This window comes from Macaca mulatta, chromosome 1 (assembly GCF_049350105.2).
Source record: "Macaca mulatta isolate MMU2019108-1 chromosome 1, T2T-MMU8v2.0, whole genome shotgun sequence".
In the NCBI taxonomy this organism is placed as follows: Eukaryota; Metazoa; Chordata; class Mammalia; order Primates; family Cercopithecidae; genus Macaca; species Macaca mulatta.
Genome location: NC_133406.1, coordinates 152,061,802 through 152,083,935, shown reverse-complemented (window position 1 = coordinate 152,083,935; position 22,134 = coordinate 152,061,802). Strand labels below are relative to the sequence as shown.

Sequence of the window (22,134 nt, the reverse complement as noted above, 5' to 3'; positions counted from 1 at the left end):
CCAAAGGCACAGGGAATTAGACACAGTTTCAGGCAGTAAAGGGTTAACAATTCAAAGTTAAACCAAAGAAGGCTGAGAGTTCAAGAAATTGGGTTGTCTGAGGAAGGGTGCTTGCCTCCTCTGAGACATCAGCCATTAGCATCATCCCAAATAATTGTTCATTCACTGTTTCTGCTTTTTGCTGGACTTGTGTAGCCCTGGAACTACAGGCAGAAAAGGAATGAAAGGATTCTTCTGCTTGGTACAAGGACAATTGTGTTAACATTATCAGGTCATTTTGATGGTGCCACTCTAACAAACTGAACAATTCAGCACTCTGAGGCAGTCCCCTAAAGGTCTCATCACGTAGAAGATCTAATTACAGTGGCAAATTACATGACAAGGAATATGGACACCTGGAATTTTCTTTCTCCACTCTGTGGCTTGCAAACTTTTTGCCAGTTTCTCAATCTGTGCATTGAAGTTAACAATAATTAATGTACTAAAGCATCTTGAGCTTCAGGGGGAAAGTTTGAGAATTATGTAGATAGAAGTGCTATTGTTTATAAAAACAACAATAATAGCAATACTAGCTTCCACAGATTAAACACAAACCATATGCTCAATAGCGTACTAGATAGTTCACACATCATCTCATATTCATAAAAATTCTAGGAAGTGGGTTTATTATCCAAGTCATACAGATTTTTTAAAATTACAGGTTCAGAGAGAGTAAAAAATTTTCCCCACTTCATACAAGTAATTCAAGGTATAAGCAGAGTTGTTACATTTGCATAAAAACTGGACTCCAGGTTTGTGCTTATCAACTCCTGGGTTAATATGGAACCAGGGTCAAATCCTTACCAAGAAAAAGATTGATTTTTATTTGTATGTCCACCCTTTCCAAAAGTCATCAGAAAGATTCCTGGTTCCACAAATACAAATTTGTCTGTTACCTTTTCTCAGTACCCTTGTGATTACAAGTGCTTTCTTCTCCTTATAACATTAGGTGTCATGGATATCTTCGTTTCTGTTTTTGTTTCTCTAAAAAATAAGAAGAAATGGATAAATACTCACAATATGTTTGTATCCACAAATGAAGCTGAATTGAAATTGGTAATAAATGGTCTCTCAAATATTGTTTTCATTTGCTAGTGCTATACCTAATGACTGACAATTTCCTCATCTTTATTCTCAAACAAGCTCAATGGCACTGGTGTTCTGAGCATTGTATGAAAGAAAGACAAGTCTGAATTTTTTTTTATTTGACTGGTAAACTGATTTTACAAGATTGGCAATTTGTATTCACATCCTGATATTCTTTGGGAACTCATCAGGGCCTCAGTACACCAAACAAGGTGATAATACAAAAGCAAAGAACATTAACTATTTCTTGTGTCACCAAATGTTCCCAATAATCTACACATCAAACTAGGACTTTGACAGTTGAATTTTTAAAGTCATCCTTGAAACATTTTCTTTAGGCATTTTTGTCCTTATGCTAAACTTTTTGAAAAAAGAAAACTCACTAATGTTTAATCAGAATATTTTTCCAACTCTGTCTGTCTCTACGACCTACATCCCTGCTAGGTCATATTGGTCAAGGCCATCTCTCCTGTGGAGTCTCTCCTTCAGCCCTCCAAGGCTGCTGTGTTAGGCCATTCTTGCATGGCTATAAAGAAATACCTGAAGCTGAGCAATTTGTAAAGACGTTTAATTGGCTCATGGTTCTTTAGGGTGTACAGGTGTGGTATGAGCATCTGCTCAGCTTCTGGCCTCAGGAAGCTTACAATCATGGCAGAAGGTGAAAGGGGAGCAGACATATCATATGGCAAGAGAAAGAGCAAGAGAGAGAGAGAGGAGGGGGTCAGGCTCTTTTAAACAAATGGCTTTTGCATGAACTCACTCATTACCAAAGGGATGGCCTTCAGCCATTCATTAAGGATCCACCCCATGATTCAAACCTCTGCCCCATGATCTGCTCCACCTCCAACCTTAGGGATCACATTCCAACATGAGATATGGAGGGGCAAACATCCAAACTATATCAGCTGCCTCTCAGGAAAAGAGAAAAATTGGTATCTGAAGCTCTCTGAGCATATGAGAAGAGCATTTGGTTCATATGAGAAGAGATCACCACCCCCATCTCTCCTCTTTTTGCCATTTTACTCCTTTGTCTGCCAAAGTACACAGCAACAAGAAGTTCCAAGAAGACAGGAACCTGGCATGCCTTATCCAACATCATATTCCTAGTGCACAGAATAGTGTCTGAGAACCTGACAGATGCTCATTAAATATGTATTAAATAAATAAAAAGTCATATCTGAATATGGGGGCTATCAAGGAATTTTAATTATCCAAAATGAAAAGTTTTGATTCTCCATTCCTCAGGATCAGAAATTACAAGGGCTTGGTATGATTACAACAGGTTCACACTGCCTCCTCTCTCCTTCCTCAGAGCTAAAAATCTGTCTCTATAATTGTTTCTGGTCACAAAATTATATTCGTATATTTTGCATCATTGGGACATTATTATCTGGGCATCTTGGCTAGTGAAAACTGATCCTTTACCCATTCAACATAGTAGGTTCGGGTAGAAGGGTGGAAAGGTTAAAAAACAAATCTAAAAACTCAGTATGTAACAAATGATAGATATGATAAGATTATAGGACACTTTCTGGAAAAAGTCATGGCCAACACTACTGATTAATTTACAATATGACATTATAGGGGTGTCTAATTTATTATATAACTTTTCCCAATTTAAAATAGGAATGTATTAAATAGAGTTTCTAAAATGTTCCATTCTAGTCTCCAGACTGTGAATATGACAAAATATCATGCCCATAAATATATTACATCACATGGCAAAAGGAGCTTTGCAGATGTAATTTAGGTTGCTAATCAGTTGACTCTAAAATTTGGAGATCACCCTGGATTATACCAGTGGTCCCAATGTAATCATATGAGTCCTAAAAATCTGAGAGCAAGGTCAAAGGGTGAAATCTGAGAGAATCAAAACAAGACTTGCCATGGCTGGTTTGAAGAGGGAGGAGGCCAGGTGAAGAGAAATTTGAGTGGTCTTTAGCAGCTAACAGCAGCCCCCAATTGACAGCCAGCAAGGACAGAGGGACTTCCATCCTACAACTGCAAGGAACTAAATTTTGCCAACAGCCAAACAACCTTAGAATGGAACCTTCCCAGAGCTTCCATATAAGAGCCTAGCTCAGCCAATATCTTGATTTCAGGTTTGTGATACACTGAACATAGAACGCAGTCAAGCTATCCTGGACTTTTAACCTGTAGAAACTGTGAAATAATAAATTGTGTTGCATTAAGCCTCTAAGTTTGTGGTAATTTTTACAGTAGCAATAGAAAGCTAATAAAGGGATGACAGAGTATCTGGCTTCATATTATTAAAAATAAATATTTATAAAGAGCTTAAACATAAGAATAAATTTTTACTTGCACTTTTTTTTTTTTTAAGGTTCAAACTGGGAAACATTCTTTATGGTTCTATAATGAATGGAAGGGTGAGAGGGGTGGAAGATAATTTGACAGAGGTATACACTACAAATTAATATCAAACATTACCCAGGGAAGTTGAGTCACTCAGTCAACCAGCCTTGATTGTTTATCTGTTATCCACAAAGCATCAAGCTGAGCAATAGAGATAGAGATTAATCAAATAGAGTCCTAGTTATAGACCCTATACTATAACAGAAAAATAACATAAAATGCGAGAAATGCTATCATTTTTATGGATAAGTGTGACACAATGGGATAGAAAGGAACTGAAGATAATTGAAAGGGATAGCTCAATCCATTACCAAGTCTTTTCCATTATTGTTCTTTGATATCACTAAAACCCACCATTTATTTTTACCTCCATATATCCATATTACCACTCTACGGGATCAGACCAAGGCCATCTTGCCTAGATTTCTGCCACAACGTTTTAACCCAACTTCCTGCCACCATTCTTACCATCACCAAATTCATTAGCGCAGCAACCAGAGTGATATTTCCAGAATGTGATTGTGATGATGTTACTCCTCTGTATAATATTAACATTTTTCAGTAGTTTCTCATTGCCTTTATACAATTTCCAAACTCTTTAAAAATGGCTCATGTGGCCTCCCATGACCTGGTCCCTGCCTCCTGTCCAGGCCCATTTCTTACAATACACACCCTAACCGCCGTGCTCCAATCACACTGAACTCCTTGGAGTTATCTGAACATTCCTGTCCTCTCTCCTTTGAATTTTGGCAGAATTTCTCCTTCTTCCTGGAACTCTCACCCTTGGTCCCACATGACCTAGATATTTCCTAATCATCTCTCAAGCTTCTGTCTAAAAATAAGTCCTCTTTGACCCCCACAAGCATAGGAGTGAGTGTTTTCCGTGTGTAGACTTTACATCATGAATTGTATTTGCCTATTTACTTGTCTTTCTTCTACCCTACATTGTAATATCTGTGGGGGCAGAGACCATGTTCCATTCCCCTTTGTATCTCAAGACTTGGAGTAGTAGATAATCAGTAAAATTATGCATACTGATAGATGTGCTGGAAGCCAACAGTTGGAAAATATCAAAAAGTCAGAAGTAGTTGATAGTGTTAAAAGATGAGACAATATTGAAAATTGGAAAAGGGCCACTTGGCCTAGTGTTGGCCAGTGGGCTGTTGGATCTAGCATTAGGAAGTCATCTTGCTTGTGGGGGTCAAAGAGGACTTACTAGTCATCTTAGCAAGACCAGCTTCAATTGGATAAGAAGTGAGTGGGAGCTGAGGAAACGAGGACAGTGCTTTTGTAGAGAACAGAAAGAGTACTCCAAAGCACAACTTTAAAAGGCTTCATAGTTCAGAAAAATGTCTAAAATCCCATTTCCTGGCAGAAAGGGCCAAACTTTGGCCCAAAAACTAAGGTTGAGACATAGTTTAAATGAGGAGTATATGAAAGTTACAATCGAGGAAACCATAAAACCAAAAATTGAGTATCCAGAAACAGCTCTCTGAAGACAGGGTGTAAAACCAAGCAATAGAGAACAAAGATTATGAGCTAGGAGAGAAAAGAAAAGGACAGGACATGAGCTCCTAGGTGATTACCGGGAATAGGTGTGGCCTTCTTTAACTAACTCCCAATGCATGGTGAGTGGGGAGGAGGATGGTAAGCAAAAGAAGGCTGGCTGCACACAAAAGGCCAAGGTAGATAAGATGAGAGTTGGGAGGAGGTTGAAGCAATAGGAGATGGGGAAGACTAGATTTGATCATGTCTGCAGGCTGAAGAGAGGGATTCAGAGACAAAAGAAAGAAAAAAAATGTACATCTAGGGAGGAGGTCACAGGAGATGAAATCCAATGAACCCAAAAAGTTAATAGTGGGATGAAAGAAAAACCCTCTTACTTTAAGACTGAAGAAGAAATATTAAAAGATGTGTGCTTCTTGGCCAGGCGTGGTGGCTCACACCTATCATCCCAGCACTTCGGGAGGCCGAGGCTGGCAGATCACTTGAGGTCAGGTGTTCAAGACAAGCCTGGCCAACATGGTGAAACCCCATCTCTACTAAAAATACAAAAATTAGCTGGGCGTGGTGGCGCATGCCTATAATCCCAGCTACTCCGGAGGCTGAGGCAGGAGAATCGCTGGAACCAGGGAGGTGGAGCTGAGATCGCGCCATTGTACTCCAGCCTGGGCAACAAGAGCAAAACTCCATCTCAAAGAAAAAAAAAAAAGATGTGTGCTTCTGTAGGCGAGTCTGTGGGTGGAAGAGAAGGGAGTCCAAGGAGACAGCTTGGAGCTGCTATAGTCTTTGTAAATTATGAAGTAAGGGTAAAGGCTGAGAGTGAGGGGCATGAGAAGAATGGCATGAGTTTAAAGGTTTCAAACAGCTGCCTCAAGAGGAACTCGAGAGGAAGTCCTTTGGGGACAAGTGAGAGGATTGCCAAGCTGCATTGAGAGCCCAGCCAAAGTTACATAATTAAAGAATAATGATTATATTTCCTGAATCTTAATTTCCATACACATCTAGAAAACGTTGCCCTGCTTGCATATATCGCTGCTTTCACAAAAGAAGCTAACTTTGAGAGAAAGAAAATCCAATCTAATTTTTAAAATAATTTCTTTTGTAAAATGGTTTTGCAAGTGTCCGTGGTTAATTTCCAAATACTGGAAAGTCAACAATTTTTGTAAATCACAACCACGTGTGTTTTATGCTTTTATGTGTTTCTACCTTTTCACATTTGGTTTAAAAAAAAAAAATTACAGGTGGGGGTAAAAACATCAGCCAACAGGGTTTTGTGGATCACACAGCCCCATGCAATTAAGGCGCCATTGTTAATTTTCAAATTGTCATAATCCATTTGAGAATTTAAGACAATTCAAAAAACAATTATGAGTGAATGAAAAGTGAATTGGGCAATCAACTGAGATGAAATTCAGCCCAGAGAAACAAAACGTTGAGGAAAAAAAATCCTAGATTATGGGAAGAATGAAAGGCATATGGAAGTGACTGATTGTGTGGGGATGGTCTTTAAAGGCCAAGGTTACTTGACAAGAAGGTGGTAGGGGTTTGTTTTACACTGAATGGGATTTAGCTGTTTCGTTAAGTGCAGCAGATTTGGCTTTTTCATTTTTAAGTTGCATAATAAAAATGTTTAAGCCTACCCAGATGCACATAGATATAGCTGTATGTTGTTTACCTAAGACTATCATATAGCAGCAAATAAACAAAACCAGTCCCCACAGACATTACGGAGCAGCTTGCCACAAAACAGAATTTCAATTGCTTGTTCCGATTCTATGAGGGAAGATTAATTTGTGATGCATCTAAATGAATTATTTTACCCTAAATCTACAAGTTGAAATTACCATGCCCTATAATTTTTAATTTTTGAACTTGAAATAATGTAGGTAAGAGGATCATCTTCATCTTCAAACAACCTAAAAACACTCTGGCATACTCTGTGGAAGGGCACACTAATGTGTTCCAAATTAATGTTTTAAAATTCCTGTTCCCTGAAATTTTACATTCCACACAAGCAAATAGGCCCATGGAGAGGAGTCAAATATTATTACATGATGGCTCCTGTCCTTTTAAATTCTTCTTGCTAAACCTCCATTTTCCTCTAAGCCATTTCCTCCTCGTCCAATCATCATTCTACGCCTTTTTTAAGGCATCAGCCAAGATTCGACAGATGCTTTCCTTCATAAGTCACAAACCATCATGATTTTTCTCATGGTTTAAATTCCCTCCGAACTCATTCATTCATTCACCTACTCATTCATGCATCGTTGTGCACCTACCATATGGGACCTCCATAGCATCAAGTTCAGTGTTCTCCATGCAAAGTGCATTTATTCTATGACTCCTTAGGGTCCTGGACCTATGCTAGGCACCATAAAACTTATAGGAAGAAGTAAGTATATGCAATGATTTGTTTCTTTCAAAAAGACTTAAAGCAACCAGCTGTCAAAAACAAACTATAGTACAGTAACATGACATACAAAATAAAAGAAAAAAAGTCAAGCAATAAAAGAGAAGAAGAAATTTATATCAAAACTCCCTGCTGAATTTCTGGCAGTTACAAAGGGGAAATCAAATGGATCACGAAGCCCTCATTCTCTAGTAAAAAAAAAAAAAAAAAAAAAATACTATTTCTTTTAAAAAGATGGTAAGTTGAGCAGGAATAACAAAAACATGGCAATGCTGGTACTGCTAATGCCACAGCCTCAGAATCATTCTTTACAGAGCATACCAGTGAGCAACTACTAATTCATCAGAGATGCCACTCAAAAAACAAATTCTTCTCATTATCCCTTGTATAAATGAAGTTTTTCCCTCAAGAATTTTGTCATTTGAAAATGATAATAAAGCATGCATACCTGTAAAAATTGGAGAACATTTTAGAGCTAAACTGTGTGATGCTAGTTAATTATTTCTGATACTTCTTTGTACCCCTGCTAGCAATGAATGTATTCCTTGCCCATGGTGGCCACATAAAAATCATTGCCAGGTTAACTTATAACGCAACATTATTTCAGAGACAGAGGACTCTGGTAGTGAGAAATCTTCCTTGCAGAGGAAGAATGGAAACCGAGCCTAAAAAGATGAGCGTTTGTTGAATGAGCGAACTAAGATCTTGAATCAGTTAACTTTTTAGAAGAGATTGTTTTTAAAATCATAATAACTAAACTTTGAATCTGTACTCTTGCATAGCGACTTCTCCATCTAAGGTGCATTTTCCCAATAATTATTTGTTCATTTTATACTGAACCCTGCTTTCTTCTGCTTTCAGACTGTAATACGTTAAAAATCCACAGCTACCAACTCAATGTGTTGGCCTTTATAGCCACACAAGAAAGTAGGGGACAGCTTGTTGATGCCCTCCGCATTGTCTTCTTGAGATCCACAAGAGTTTTGTGTCATCTAAGGTTAAGAGTTCAAGGAGTAAAAGACCATTTTAATTGCATCAATAATCCACTCAACAGCACCTACTGGATTTGTCTACTAAATTAGCCTTGGTTTTCATCCCAAAAAAGAAAAAAAAATTTCGTTCTCATTTCCTTCCTGTTGCTGGTAGAGGTTACAATATGCAAAAGCATATATGCTGTAGACCCCCCCAAATCAGTAAGTACTCAAAATTGTGTGCAAAATATGAATAAAATATTGATTTCATTAAAAATGTTAAGGACTACTTAATTCAAAAACATTTTATATGTTTGCATATTTATTTCTAAATTTGCATATTTGTTTGCATATAACTTGTAAAGATGAATGTTAATTATACTTTAAAATCATTTATAAATTGTAACTAAGAATGTTGTATGAATTTTTTAAACTGCCAAATTCTCAAGTACCACTAATTATAAAGTGTCATGTAAAGTACACTGGAGCAGACTTCATATTGAAAAAATATTGAGATCTTGACAAATAGAAAAGCAAAATTATTAACTGCGCTTGCTGATTAAATGATACCTCAGGCAAGTGAAACTTAAGTGACACTTTATGCTTTTCCAAAGCATCCATTTACCGCCACTGAATTATGACAAGAAACTCATGCTCCTAACCAGACAAATATTTTACCTGATGCCTCCACATTATCCCATGTTTAAATGTGAGCTTCTGAGAATTATTCCATATTTTTGTTGTAAATATTCTGAAAATGACAAAGAATAAGTAAACAGGAATCATAATAAGCAGTAAAGCTACTTCAGCAGCACCCTGTGTCAAATGAGGTGAGCTGAGGCGATTTGACTGTGCACTAATTGGATTTGTAAAATGATTCAGAGTAATTTAAAAAGCATTTACACAAGGTCAGATCTGAACTGGTTTCTAAAAAGAACCATAGAGAAGAATGAAATGTCCAAGTAATTACACTGGACATGTAGATCTAACACTGTATCTATTAAATTGGGCATGAAATTGGACTTTTTTTAAAGTACAGTAGGTCTTACACTATAAATCTCTAGACATTTTTCTATATTTTTGATAAAATGTTTAATTATACTAAGTACAGATATGTCATAGAAAGGAACTATTGCTCATGTACTATTTTTCCTAAATTAGCAACTACTGTAAGCTAATTTCTTTCTTAAATTTTGTACAGTTGTGGCATATTGAAAATTAGCTGACTTGGTTTCAGCTTATTCCAGTATCTACAGTCTTGCCAATAGAAAGAGACACTGTTATCACTTTCTCCTCCACCACCACCATGCCCCTTGTCTCTCTTAGTTTAGGGTTGATTTGTAAATGTCTTACTATATAAAATAATTAATGCTAAATTATTCCATGTTGTTATGTTATCAGTGTCCTATCTGAATCCATACTAATATAATTAGAGATAAAGTCGACACTGAAATAACAAGTAGCTCTTAAAGTTCCATGCATGTTAAGTGGCACTTACTGTGCTGGCAGAACAGAATTTAGATCTCGAAAATAATTTGATATTAAAAGACAAAAGTAAACAAATTAGACTGTAAGTTTGTTTTTTCCCCCTGGGTATTAATCAGCCCCGGTAAACCTTGTATTGTACTCTTCAAATCTGCATTAATCAGAATTTAGGTTTTGAAAGTCAAAAGGAAAAAAATTGTCTCCCTCTGGTGGGGAATATAACAAGTTTTTCTTTCCTTTTTTTCTTGCAGTCAATTTCAGCTAAGTTTCATGATGCTTTAGAAGAGTACACTTGGATAATCAGTTTATCATCTTTTGAACAGATTTTGCTCTCTTTTGACATGCTCAACACTCAGAAAATCCAGATTCAAAAGTCATTTTTACTGCTTTTACTTTTTTTCCTGAATAAAAGGATAAAAGAAGGAAAATAGAAAGCCAATGTCAAGAAGTAGGAAAGTTCTGTTTTACATGAAATACTCAGCTCTAAATGGACTGGGGATAAAAATTTTATTTTAGAATCTGTCAGTTTTGAACTTACACCCCTGAATAAGCTGTTTCAGAAAAGGAAAGTCCTGGAAGACCACCCCACACTCCCTTCACCCAGATCGTCTGTCAAGAGTTCCCTGGCTTCTCTCCTTTCTCTGTAAGGCTAAAACACTGTCCCGTGACCTCCACTGTATCACCTATTGCTTACGTTGCAATTCTTGTTTCTTGTCAATATCTTCAGTAAGACTATGAGCCTCTCAAAGAGAGAGATCCTGCCTCATACATCTCCAAGTCACTAGTATTTAGCTTGGTCTTCAGCACAAAGAAGAACTTACCTCTGTGCCGGGCAGTGTGCAAAGCTTTCAGCATACAACCATGGAGAAGATACATCTGTTTCCTGCCTTCATGAAACTATAATCTAATGGGAAAAAATGGGTTGATCTGGAGTACATTTTACCATAGAAAGAATATATTAAATAGCAACTACTAACCCATAAAAGCCTATACAGTTTATATTTGACTTTGAAATGAGTTAAAATTTCCCTTTAGGCAGATTCATCCCTTAAAAGTTCTACAGAGTCATTCTCATTGTGATGTGTAGAAAGAATTTTGAACTAGAAGTTTTTATGTCTGGAACCATTCAGTGAACAAACATGTACTGAGTATCTACCATGTGTCAGGCACTGTGCTAAGCCATGGAAACACATTCTGGTCAGGAAAGCCGGGTAATAAATAAGTAAACACATTTATTAAAGCTGAGCATAGCTTGTAATTTGTGCTGAAGGAAAAAAAATAAGGTGACAGAGGATGGAGTATATCAATTGGTGTTCGAGCAGGAAACAGATTTTATACTCAATGAGGTAATTGATGAGAGTTTAATAAAGGGACTTTGTAAAATTTGTGGACAGTATTAAGGTAAACCAGTAAGGGAAAGCAAAACACCTTAGAACTAGTAAAAGTGGAAAGTCACTACTACCCGTAGGCCTCAGTAGAGAGGGAAAGGAGCAGTTACTAGAACACAAAGAAAAAACTATAGCTAAAGGAAAGGATCTTCCAACAAGAACTCTGGTTTTCAGCATCAAACACAGCCACCAGTGACTTGCAGTCCAGGCCTGGAGGGTCATAAATCCATTGATCTCTCTCTCCTCTGAGAGTACCCTGCCAAGTCTCCCGCTGGTCAAACTCAACCAGAAGCCAGAAGGCAATGGAGCTTTCTGTTGCTTTCCTTAAAGGTCAGCTTCCTGTCACAGGTAGAAAAAGGCTCTAAAGAGTGGCAAATGGAGAACAGTGGCACAGAGAGTTATTAAGTCATCCAGTGCTGGAAGACGTGATATCAGAGTCAAAATCCACATAAAATTTTGTTAATGGGGACCAGAGCAAGTAGAGATTTTGAAACAGGAAAAGTCTTGGTGGTTCAACTCTACAACTAACTAGAAACGTAATGTTGTACGAGTCACTTCACATTTTGGGCTGTATCAGTAAAATGAACAGATTGTACTATGACGAACTCTAAGCTCCCTTTCATCTTGAACGATGTGGAATTCCCTTTGAATTTCATGACTCTACTTCCTCTTAATATCCCCTCCCATGATTGCTTCAATAATATGAGGATACATTGAATGTTTACAAATTAGGGCCTCACTAGATTTTCTGAGAGTTGACAGTCCCACAAGTAAAGAAGAAGGGAAATGAAAAAAACCTGCCTAGACTTATCCTACTCACAGAGTTTGCAGCAAATCTTTGCCTATGTGTGAAAGCATATGAAGAGACCTGGCTCATGACATACCCAAAGCTGACACATCTTCATAGAAAATGGTTTAATTGAAATTATCCCGAGAACATGATTTACTCCTTTTGAAAATTTCACCAGAGTTCTTCCATTGTCAATTAAAACCTTTTACAAACCACATTTTAAAGCTGGTGAAAGAAAGGTCAAATGACATGCATTATCTTTCTCTTGCAACTAATATACATACATCAGGGTTTATTGTGACAGTCACAAGTGAAGTACACTAAATTAAATTATTATTCCCATCTTAACTGACTCACTGGGTAGAAATAAGTTCACATGCCAATATAGGGGCTGATCTTGGTCCACATGACTGTACTATTGGGATATAAATTATCACAATATTTGTGTACTAACTGGATGAAAAGTGTAAACTTTTTCTTTTTCTTTCTTTTTTTTTTTTAAACTTTTTTCTTGCTTTCATGGGGACTGGCCTATACATGGAATTCTATGTAATGGGTCAGAATGCAATAGTAGAAGGGGTAGACATTTCTCAACCCAAAAACTGTTAATTCATTCTCTTATTCATTCATTCCAAATTGACTTACTAAATGCCAGTCACCAATGTTTGTGTAATAGATGGTAAAGAAGAGCTAGTACTCATGGAGCTGATCAGTAGGAGCTGCCACCACCAGATGTCCCTAACTCCACCCCTCACCAATAATCCTCTCTGAGTATGGAAACACCTTTTTAACCTTAAAAGGTTTCATATTCACCACATTTGTACAAAAATAGGTACGTTTTAGTGTCTGTTAACTGAAAAAATACTTAATGACACATATGACAGTAAATTCAGTAATCCTTTCAATAAACATATTTATCCATCATAAGAATCTCTACGTATATTTGAAAGGAAGTAGTGCATTCATTCAGGAAACACTGTTTTGCCCATTGACAACATATCATGTGCTTATGGAACTGCAGACCTTTTGCCATGGAGCCTAACCCCTCCCCAGAAGTCTACAGACGTCAGGTACAGATACTGTGCTGAAGTCTGTGATGACCTAAAACCAGGCTGTGACCTCCACAGGCCCAATGCACTTGCCGTATTATGCCATAAGAATGATGCCATGTTCATACAATGTTAACTCTGTCAGTTTCTAGCAATGCTATTTTCTTGCCCCCAAAATCTCATAGTTTATATGAAAATAGTTTTCAGATGTTTTAGTCATATCCTGTTTCACACCGCACCACCTTTTGCCCCAGACACAACTGCATGTTGGCAGAAGGAAAGCTGAACTCTTCAAAGAAACTCCACCTTCTTACCATAAGGATGATGGTTTTTAGACAAAAGTTGTGTTTCGGATTCTCTTGTTACCTAATATCATCCCTGCCCTCAAAAGACACTTCTCGATCACTCAGCTAGATTGACTTCTATCAGGTCCACCTCACTAAACGTCCAAATGTGCCAGTAAATGTCCAAATCCCAAAAGAAAACATAACTTGACCTGATGCTTAGCATGACTACACCATGCTAAACGATAGGTAACAAGTATCAAATAGTTGTATAGCCAGTGTGCTGAGAGACAAGAGAGAAATTGTCGCTAATTCTGCTGGGGGAAGAGTTCCCAGAAAGTGCATTTGACTTGGGCCTTAAAGAGTAAGTATACTTTTTTCTTTTTCTTTTTCTTTTTCTTTTATTATTATACTTTAAGGTCCAGGGTACATGTATACTTTTAACACATTGTGGAGATAGAAGAGTCATCCAGGGGAAACACTTCTAGGGAAAAATGAGAATAGAGGAACACAACAAGCTGTCTAGGGACTCGGTTTTTTATTTTAGGCAATAATTACTGGCTTAGGCAGTTTAAGAAGTCAGTGTTGACCATTGCTTGGTAGACGGAGAAGAGCACACCAGTGAAGGAAAACAACATCCCCAAAGAGCAGATGAAAAAAAAAAGATAAATGCCACAGTGAAGACAGAACCCAGAAATAATCTTTTCCTCCTTCAAACCCTTTGGTACTTTTCATTCCACTCACATGGCACTTATCACAGATTACTTTGCCATCCAGTCCTTTATGTTCTTTTATTTTTTCCTCTAGTGGATTGTAATTGAATTCACACAAGGGGCAGCAATGTGATAGAGTGTAAATAGCAGAGGATTTGTAACCAGACAGTCATGTTCAAATCCTAGCTTCAACACTCCATGTGTATCACCTCAGACAGGTCTCTCAACCTCTCTTGGTTTTCATTCTTTATAAAATATGGATGATAATGCATATTTATGACAAAATGACAAAACAACTCTTGGGGTTGTTTTTAAGAGTAAGTGAATAAAATAAGGCATACGAAGTCTAGCATACAGGAGACACGCAACAAATATATTTCTTCCCCAATCTTATCTCCATGTGAGAAAATGATTATCTTCACATCTTTCTCATAGTTGGTGCTCATTATGGGCTAACAGCAAAGTAGTTGTGTTATAGTATTGCATTCCACATCACCCAGATTATACTGCCTTAAATAATTTGGATTGGTTTGTAGTCTACATGAAGTTTACTCCAAAAATCATTTATGAATCACCTTCAATAACTGGCACTGCTAGTGCCTAGGGCCATAAAATATGTTCAACAGGGGTCTTGCACTCTGAGTGAGTTATTTCTTTGGTGACTTATCCCTATAGAAAGACTTAAGGAAATTAACCAATCATATGGTGAATGGGGTCACTAAACCGGAGTAATACAATAATATATTCTTAGAGTCAGGTAACTCCTTCATGAGAATGCTTGATAATGCTATGAGGGCTTTAGACAAAAACTAATACTACAGCTAAAATCAAGACTCTTACCAGAAGAAAATATCTGGGGAGAAAATGTTGCATTCTACACTCACAAAACTGTGTTTGATCTTATTAGTGGATTGGTCCTTTGAGTATGATTGATGGATAGATTTAAAACTGGTTCAGTGGTGTAATAAAATTCCTGTTTACACACTTTTGTGTAACCTCAGGAGCTGGGAAATCACCACCCCAGGTTGTGATCCAAGATGAGATTATTTAAGGTAGCACCATGCATGATAGAAGCCTAAAGGAAAGAGGCTCAGTGAGGAACAGGTCAGACAGTGGCCACAAGTCATCTCCCAAGGACAGAATGTCCCACTATCATAGATAGAGCAGTACTAAATGTGGCAGTACTTGTGGACAAACACAATAATCCAAAGATGCAGAAGAACAGGAAGAGATAAGAAAACTCAAGCATACCTTAGATAATCAAGACTAAGAGGCTGCTTAATTAGAATTTAATTGGAGTGGCTCAAAAATAAACTGTAAATAGGTCCAGTTTAGGGAGAAACCTTATCCCTAATCACATTGCCATTGTGACTATGCTCTGTTCTCTCTCCTTTACTCCACTCTCTAGCATCTTGACCCAATCCCTTATCCCTTTCTATATTTGTAAGGAGAGAATATTTATCAAGCCCCTCATATTTGCTGGACACTGTGCAAGGCATTCACACATGGTATCTATTTCATATTACAATTACCCTAAGAATTCAGTGGTAGTATTAACCCCATTTCGCGGATGAGGAACTCAAGACTTAGAAAAGTAAGGACCTGCCCATATTTATACATAGCTAAGTAGAAGAGCTGAAATATGAACTCAGGTCTGTCTGATGACAAAGTCTGTGCTTCTTAGACTGGTCAAGTTTCATATGTTACTCCTCTAACCAGTACTTATATTTTATACATTGATAAGTACTTGTTAAATTTTAATTTATTATATACTATCAAAAAAAATTTTTAAATCATTTTAGACTCAAAGAAATACATTTCTAATGGTAAGATTTCAGCTGAGGTCCAGCGATAACTGGAAGCCAGGGAGATAAAATAAGCAGTAGAAAATCATCCTAGTTGAACTCAAATTATATCCCATGGGTGGCTAAAGCAGCCAAGTCATAGGGCTAGATGTGAGTCAGAAAGAAAATGTTTTTGAACTTGCAACAGAGCTTCAAAGTGGTATGGTTGAAGGAGAGTGATAAGGTCGAACAAAAACTGCCTCCAACTTAACCTCAAGAAATGGGAAAAAAAATGGGAATACACTTCAGAATGGGGATAAGAGCTGGATATACTAGTACTAAGCTTCCCTCCTTCCTAAAATACATTCTATGACTTTACTATTCATGAGTATAAATGTTGTCTAGGCTATTCCCAGTTTAAAAAAAAAAAAAAAAAAAAAGCAAATGGCCATATCCTTTTCAGCATTTTAATGTTGAGCTATTATAATCTCACATTCCAGTGGCCTTCTAACTGCATGGTTATAGTCTCCTTACACTTACTCTGAAATTGTTTTTCCATTGTTATCTTACATTATAGTCGCATCGTAATGTCATGTTTAAAGGTTCCCCATACACTTGTAATGAAATCGTTTTGCAGTTCAGAATGGCATCATATTGGCACTTTAAGCAGGGTATCCATCACCCTGTATTGATAGTTTTCACAACAAAACACCCTATTTTAGTGACTGTGAAAGCAAATAGCTGTTGCCAGTGATCTGTTCTTCCATTTCAAACTTAAATGGTCTCATCTGTTTTATTTTACCTTGCAATTTTCACACCCACTGTGGTATAGGCCAAATTTATACTAGTTGCTTTCAAATGAGGACTGTCATTCATTGGCTCATAAATGTTTATATGACAAGCCACTTATCTGTTTTGGTTTGGCCTTTTTGCAACAGATAACTCCTTACAGTCTGATAATCAATACACTTTGGCCACTTTATTAGTAAAGTTAATGTAGATAAGTCTTCTGCTAATCAAAATTTAGAGGCAAATTATTTGCTAAAGTTTTCAAATCAAACAAACTGAATATCTAAAAGCAATGTGTGCAACTACGAAAATTTTATAACACACTAACACCAAAGAAAGAATTCTACTTCCAAATGGTCACACATGAAAAATTTGAGTGGTAATTTGAGGCAAAATTTAATGAAAGACAAGAAATTTAAGAAGAATAAGTGTCATATTATAATTATTATATTAAAACAGACACTTTTTATTTAATTTTTTTAAAACATCATCATCACCTCTTGTTGGTTAAACTTTGAGAGATTAACAATTTGGTTCGAGTCTCCACTTCAGAAATTAAATGTTACCTTACTCACACTTGGAAGTAGGCCAGGATGGGTGCAAGTCTCCTGACAACAGGCTTTGTTTTCGAGATCTTTCTATTCTCTGATACTAAAGGGGCTATTATTGCCTCCAACACAATTCCTCTACAGCTGTTTTGACAGTTCTTCACAGGTCCAGCTAGAAGTTGGAGGAGCAAAAGAGAAAACAAAAGTGATAAATTCTTGTAAGAAAAGATTTCTGCTAGCATTTTCAAACTCAAATTTGATATTCAGTTGGAGCTGGGGGCAAAGTTTCAGATAAGCCTTTATTGTATATAAAACTACTTCTCTGTCTTTGGGAGTTAACACTGATAATGAGGATGATGCAGCTAGCAAATCAGTTACATCCAAGTGTTAAAGACCATATATCACTTGTTTTGGGTGTTTTTGCTTGAGCTAATGCTCAAATATGTTTTCTGTCAGGAAACAAGTGGCAGTAGCTGCAGCAATGATATTGGTTCTTGGATAACCCAAGGTGCCCCAAGAAATGATAATAATTTCTTTAAAATCTCCTCCCCAAATTTGAATGCACTTTATTTAAAAGCTAAATATATGCTCTCCACAAGAGACTATGGCATGAGGTGAAAAGCCTAATTAAATACAAAATAGGATTAAGAATCACTCCACAGTGCCCAGTCCAAATGCTACCATCTCAGTGTGAAGGTCCCCTGACTTTCATTTCAAAATTGCATTTAAAATAAACCAAAGACAAAAATTCTTATTTGAATGACCACACATGAAAAACTTGAGTGCAGTTTTAAAATATAAGCCTAATTATAGGCAGCTGAGTACTGCCTGAGGAAAAAAAAAATCATATAACCTTGTAGAAGGGCCTAACTATACATTCATAGTGTCTGAATTTCTCTTCCCTCTGGCTCTAAGAGCATTTTAACTGCTTATAATCAGCATCCTCCTCTACTCCTGAAAGTAACTGGTAGTTCCAGACTTTCTTCAGTCTCCACAGAGGCTCAGCCCTGCCCCTCTCATTCATAGCAGTTAATACTGCTTCCCTCTTCATCAGGAAAATTGAATTCATTGGTGTGATCCCAACATCCAGCTTTCTATCTCATTGTACCCACTACAACCTACAAGTGTATCTATGGCCACACACATTGACACTTTTCTTCAAGTCTCAGAGAAAAAGGTGAGTTTTCCTTTGTTTAAGACCCATCTTCTTCCTCTGGGTTGAGGAATCATTTAATCAGGTGAACCTCTCTTACATACATCTCAAGCCAGTCTGTCTCTCTCTCTCTCCTACTGTCTCCTTTTCAGCATATAAACATCTTCAAGCTGCTCCCATCAGTGGAAAAAGATTATCCCTCAATTCTCTATCTCCCTTAGCCCCATATCTGCCCCAAATTATGGTCTAGCTTCTCTCCCCACTCCACCATATCTCCAGCTAAACTTTTCAAAACATCAGCATCCATCATTTTCATTCCAGCTCCATTGCAATGTCCTCTACAGCTTCCTTTCTACTGAAATGTTCCTTATTTCAGTAGTCATCTTTCGGTATTTCACTAGTTACACTGAATTCTGTTAATAATTATCTCCTCCTTAATGAAACTCTATTCTACCTCGACTTCAATTCAACCATCCTTTCCTGATTTTCTCCAATCCACTCACTATTTCTTCTCTCCTTTTGACATCGGCTCATCTTCCTCTACCTACCCCTTCAGTGGTGTTTCTTCACCTTCTAAATACTGTTCCTCCTTTACCCTCATAAAACTTCTTTCATCCTTGTGACTCTAAATACCACATAAAAGTGGATGTGTCCTTTACCTCCAACACTGATTTCTCTCCTGATTTTTCTATTCATATATATAACTGCCCACTAAACAACTCTACCCGAATGTCCTGTAGACATCATAAACTTAGCATATCCAAAGTGGCATTTATCATCTTCTCCCAAACTCATCTCTTCTTGCTATATCCTCTTTCTAAATTAATATCACCTCTATCCCCTGAGACATCCAAACCAGAAACTTAGGAATCATCCTTGACTGGCTACTTCATTCTCTACATTAACCAAGCATTTCTGACTTAGTCAATTAAAATGTTATTGAATATCATACTCTCCTCTCCATCCCTACTGCTTCTCCCTTAGTGAAAGCCCTGGTGATCAGAAGCTAGTCTCTTCAACAGTCTCTGTATCTGTCTGCCTTTATTTGGTCTTGCTGCCTTCAAACAATCTTCTGCAAAACCACCAGACTGATATACCTAAAGGCCTAACCATATCATTTCCCTTCTTAGAAACCCTTTAGTTACTTCTCTCCACAGTTTTCCAAGCTCCTTCACATTGCATACTTTACCTTAAAGAGCTCTCTGCCCCTACTGATCTCTCCAGCTTCATCTCTCACTTCTTCCTGACTCATGTTGTATGATCTAGAAACACTTCAAAATTTCTCACAAATACTACTCTTCTTCACACATCCATGACTTCACATGGACTCAAGGGAAGATATGTGGGGTCCTTCTCTAGTTTGACTTTGATCTATCAGTCAAACTGTGGGTATTTCTCGGCCTTTTTTGGATTACATACTCAAATTCCCTCAGTTAAAGCAGCTTTATGGTAACATAACTGGGGAAATAAGAGACAGGAAATCACACAAAAGCAACACAGAGCCAGACCTAAGGGAGCACTGGAATATCATTCTAAATACAACATTAACTCTAGTAGGGCAGGAGCAGTGGGGAGCACTCCATGGCCACTCACAGTTTCCCCTCCAGAAGTATCTATTCATGGCTCAATTGTTCTACCATTAAGGTGGTCCAGCTGTTCATAGTGGTTCTGCTTTACTGGTTTGGGCACAATTGATTTATTTACCATCACCACACTGTGGCTTTTCTCTATTCTCTTTTCTAGTTCATGGATGTTTATTGTCTTCTCTCTGCATGTCTTTCTGTTTTACCTCATACCTGCCTTATCATTTTATGTATGACCAGAATTTAAATTTTCCCTAAGAGAGGATCAGATTAGTTGGTCAGATACCATGTGTATAGATATTGTAGGTACCTCTTTGAGAAGCATTATCCCTCGAAGTGTCCTTGTCCTGAGTGTGAGTTTCATATAGAGAAATTATGAAGATTTTTGAAAAATCTGCTACCAAGAAGACTTTGATATAAGTGCACTCTGAGATCCCTCAAGAGAAGGTAATATAACTGGCAGAAACTTTTTATGACTTGTAAGTTCCCTTTTTAGACAAGATTGGGCACATTTAGGGTGATGTGGTCTTAGATGTAAGTTCACTGTTTAAATTCTTACAGTTACACCATCATAACACTCACCTTTTACTGAGCAATGGTTAGGTGACAAACACTTCAAATACATTATTTTAATTCTTATGAAAACACTGGAAGTCAGTCACTATTCACACCTTACTGAAAATCAACAAGGAAAATTAGTATGTTCAAGGTTGCCCAAGTGACCTAATAAGTGATAAAAGAATTCTAATCCAAAACTTCCTGGTTCCAAGGACTTCCTGGTTCCAAGGAATTCCTGGTTCCAATTAGACTTCCTGTCTAATCCTATTCCTTCTGTACCTTTGCTACATCTAGACTATATTTCTTCATGCTCTTGTCTGTAATTTACTACAGAACGCTCTATAATACTAACTACTTTATAGCTTTTCTTATTCTTCAGCCTTGTCTTTGTTCAATACAAGAACAAAGTTGCAGCTTTTGACACATGATGTCCTAGTCTCATTGTGTCGAATATATGTGAGAACTTTTTCTCCAAATTTCTGTCTGTATCATTCTCAGTCAAAAATTGATCAAAGTTTAAAAATTGACAGTATGATGTCCTCATTAGTCCAGCTCTTCTCTCATTGAGAAGATGGCTTCAATATAGATGTAGCCCAGCAGCATTTTTTTCTTTAGTATGTGGCTGCACATTAAATATACAAATATGCTGACATCTAAGTAATTTTAAAGGGAGAGAAACGAATGTGGTGTTTTAACTTTTGTTGACTCAGTAAAGAGGCTGGGAGTGTTCATATTTTAAATAAATGTATATAAAATAAAAATGTACATTTCAATGAAGTAACAAAAATGTGTGCTACAGTGGAAATACAAATATCCTTTTCTTTCTGAGTGGAGTTTTCAAAACTGAAGAGCTTAAGACCATGAACAACTACACACACCCCAGCTTATCTTAGTTCAAATACCACTCAGCGGTGCTGAGTTGAGAGAAATCCTTTGTGACATCAGGATGTTACACAACTAAACATGACTTCCAACATTTTATTTCTATCGTTCTTTTCAAATTGCATTCACGGCCACAACTGCTCTCTTCTAATAAAGGTGAGAGCAATAGCATTTCTTCTTTTAGAATAGCAATGATATTACCAAAGAAAAATAATCAAAGTTGGCAAATTTATTTTGGAATTCTCAATGGAAACCAACGTTCATTTAACTTGTCTCATAGCTCGCATCCCCCAAATCATCACCCGGGAATAGTAGCTTACAAATTTTAACATTAAATAAACGTAAAGCATTAGAACTGATGCAAAGTACTATTATTTTGACATACTGTAATTTGAAAAGGGTAAATCAATTTAAACCATTTTTGTTTAAAATCAGCTCCTAAGGCTATAAACTCATAGTGGTTGCCAAGTTTCAACCCAAAGTGAATGTTAAGGTCTATGTTATTAACCCTTGAAAAATGAGCTCCATCATGGAAACAATGACAGACCTGGGCACTACCAGGTGCAGCTGCTGAAACTGACAGTCAGTCAAGTAAGAGTAATGCATGGTTTCTTCATATGCAAATCATATAATATGTGCTTACCTTTAAAGAGCAATGTCAGATTATTGTAAAAGTGTTTAGATATAAATACCTTTTCTTAAGAAACCAAATTCATTTATACTGAACTCTCTATGGCTGACATAGC

The 22,134-nt window shown here is 37.1% G+C and overlaps 1 long non-coding RNA gene across 3 annotated transcripts in view; it reads right to left on the bottom strand.

The window, feature by feature from the left end:
* Positions 1-648: 648 nt before the first annotated feature.
* Positions 649-22,134, bottom strand: part of LOC106999565 (uncharacterized) — a 153,464-nt gene continuing 131,978 nt past the window's right edge. For 2 of the 3 annotated variants that reach the window (XR_003721755.2, XR_003721756.2), the window contains 2 exons: positions 17,240-17,384; positions 649-1,023 (listed from right to left, as the gene is read on the bottom strand). This is a non-coding gene — a long non-coding RNA (uncharacterized LOC106999565). The remainder of the gene's footprint in view (positions 1,024-17,239; positions 17,385-22,134) is intronic. The other variant, XR_003721759.2, reaches the window with a different exon arrangement.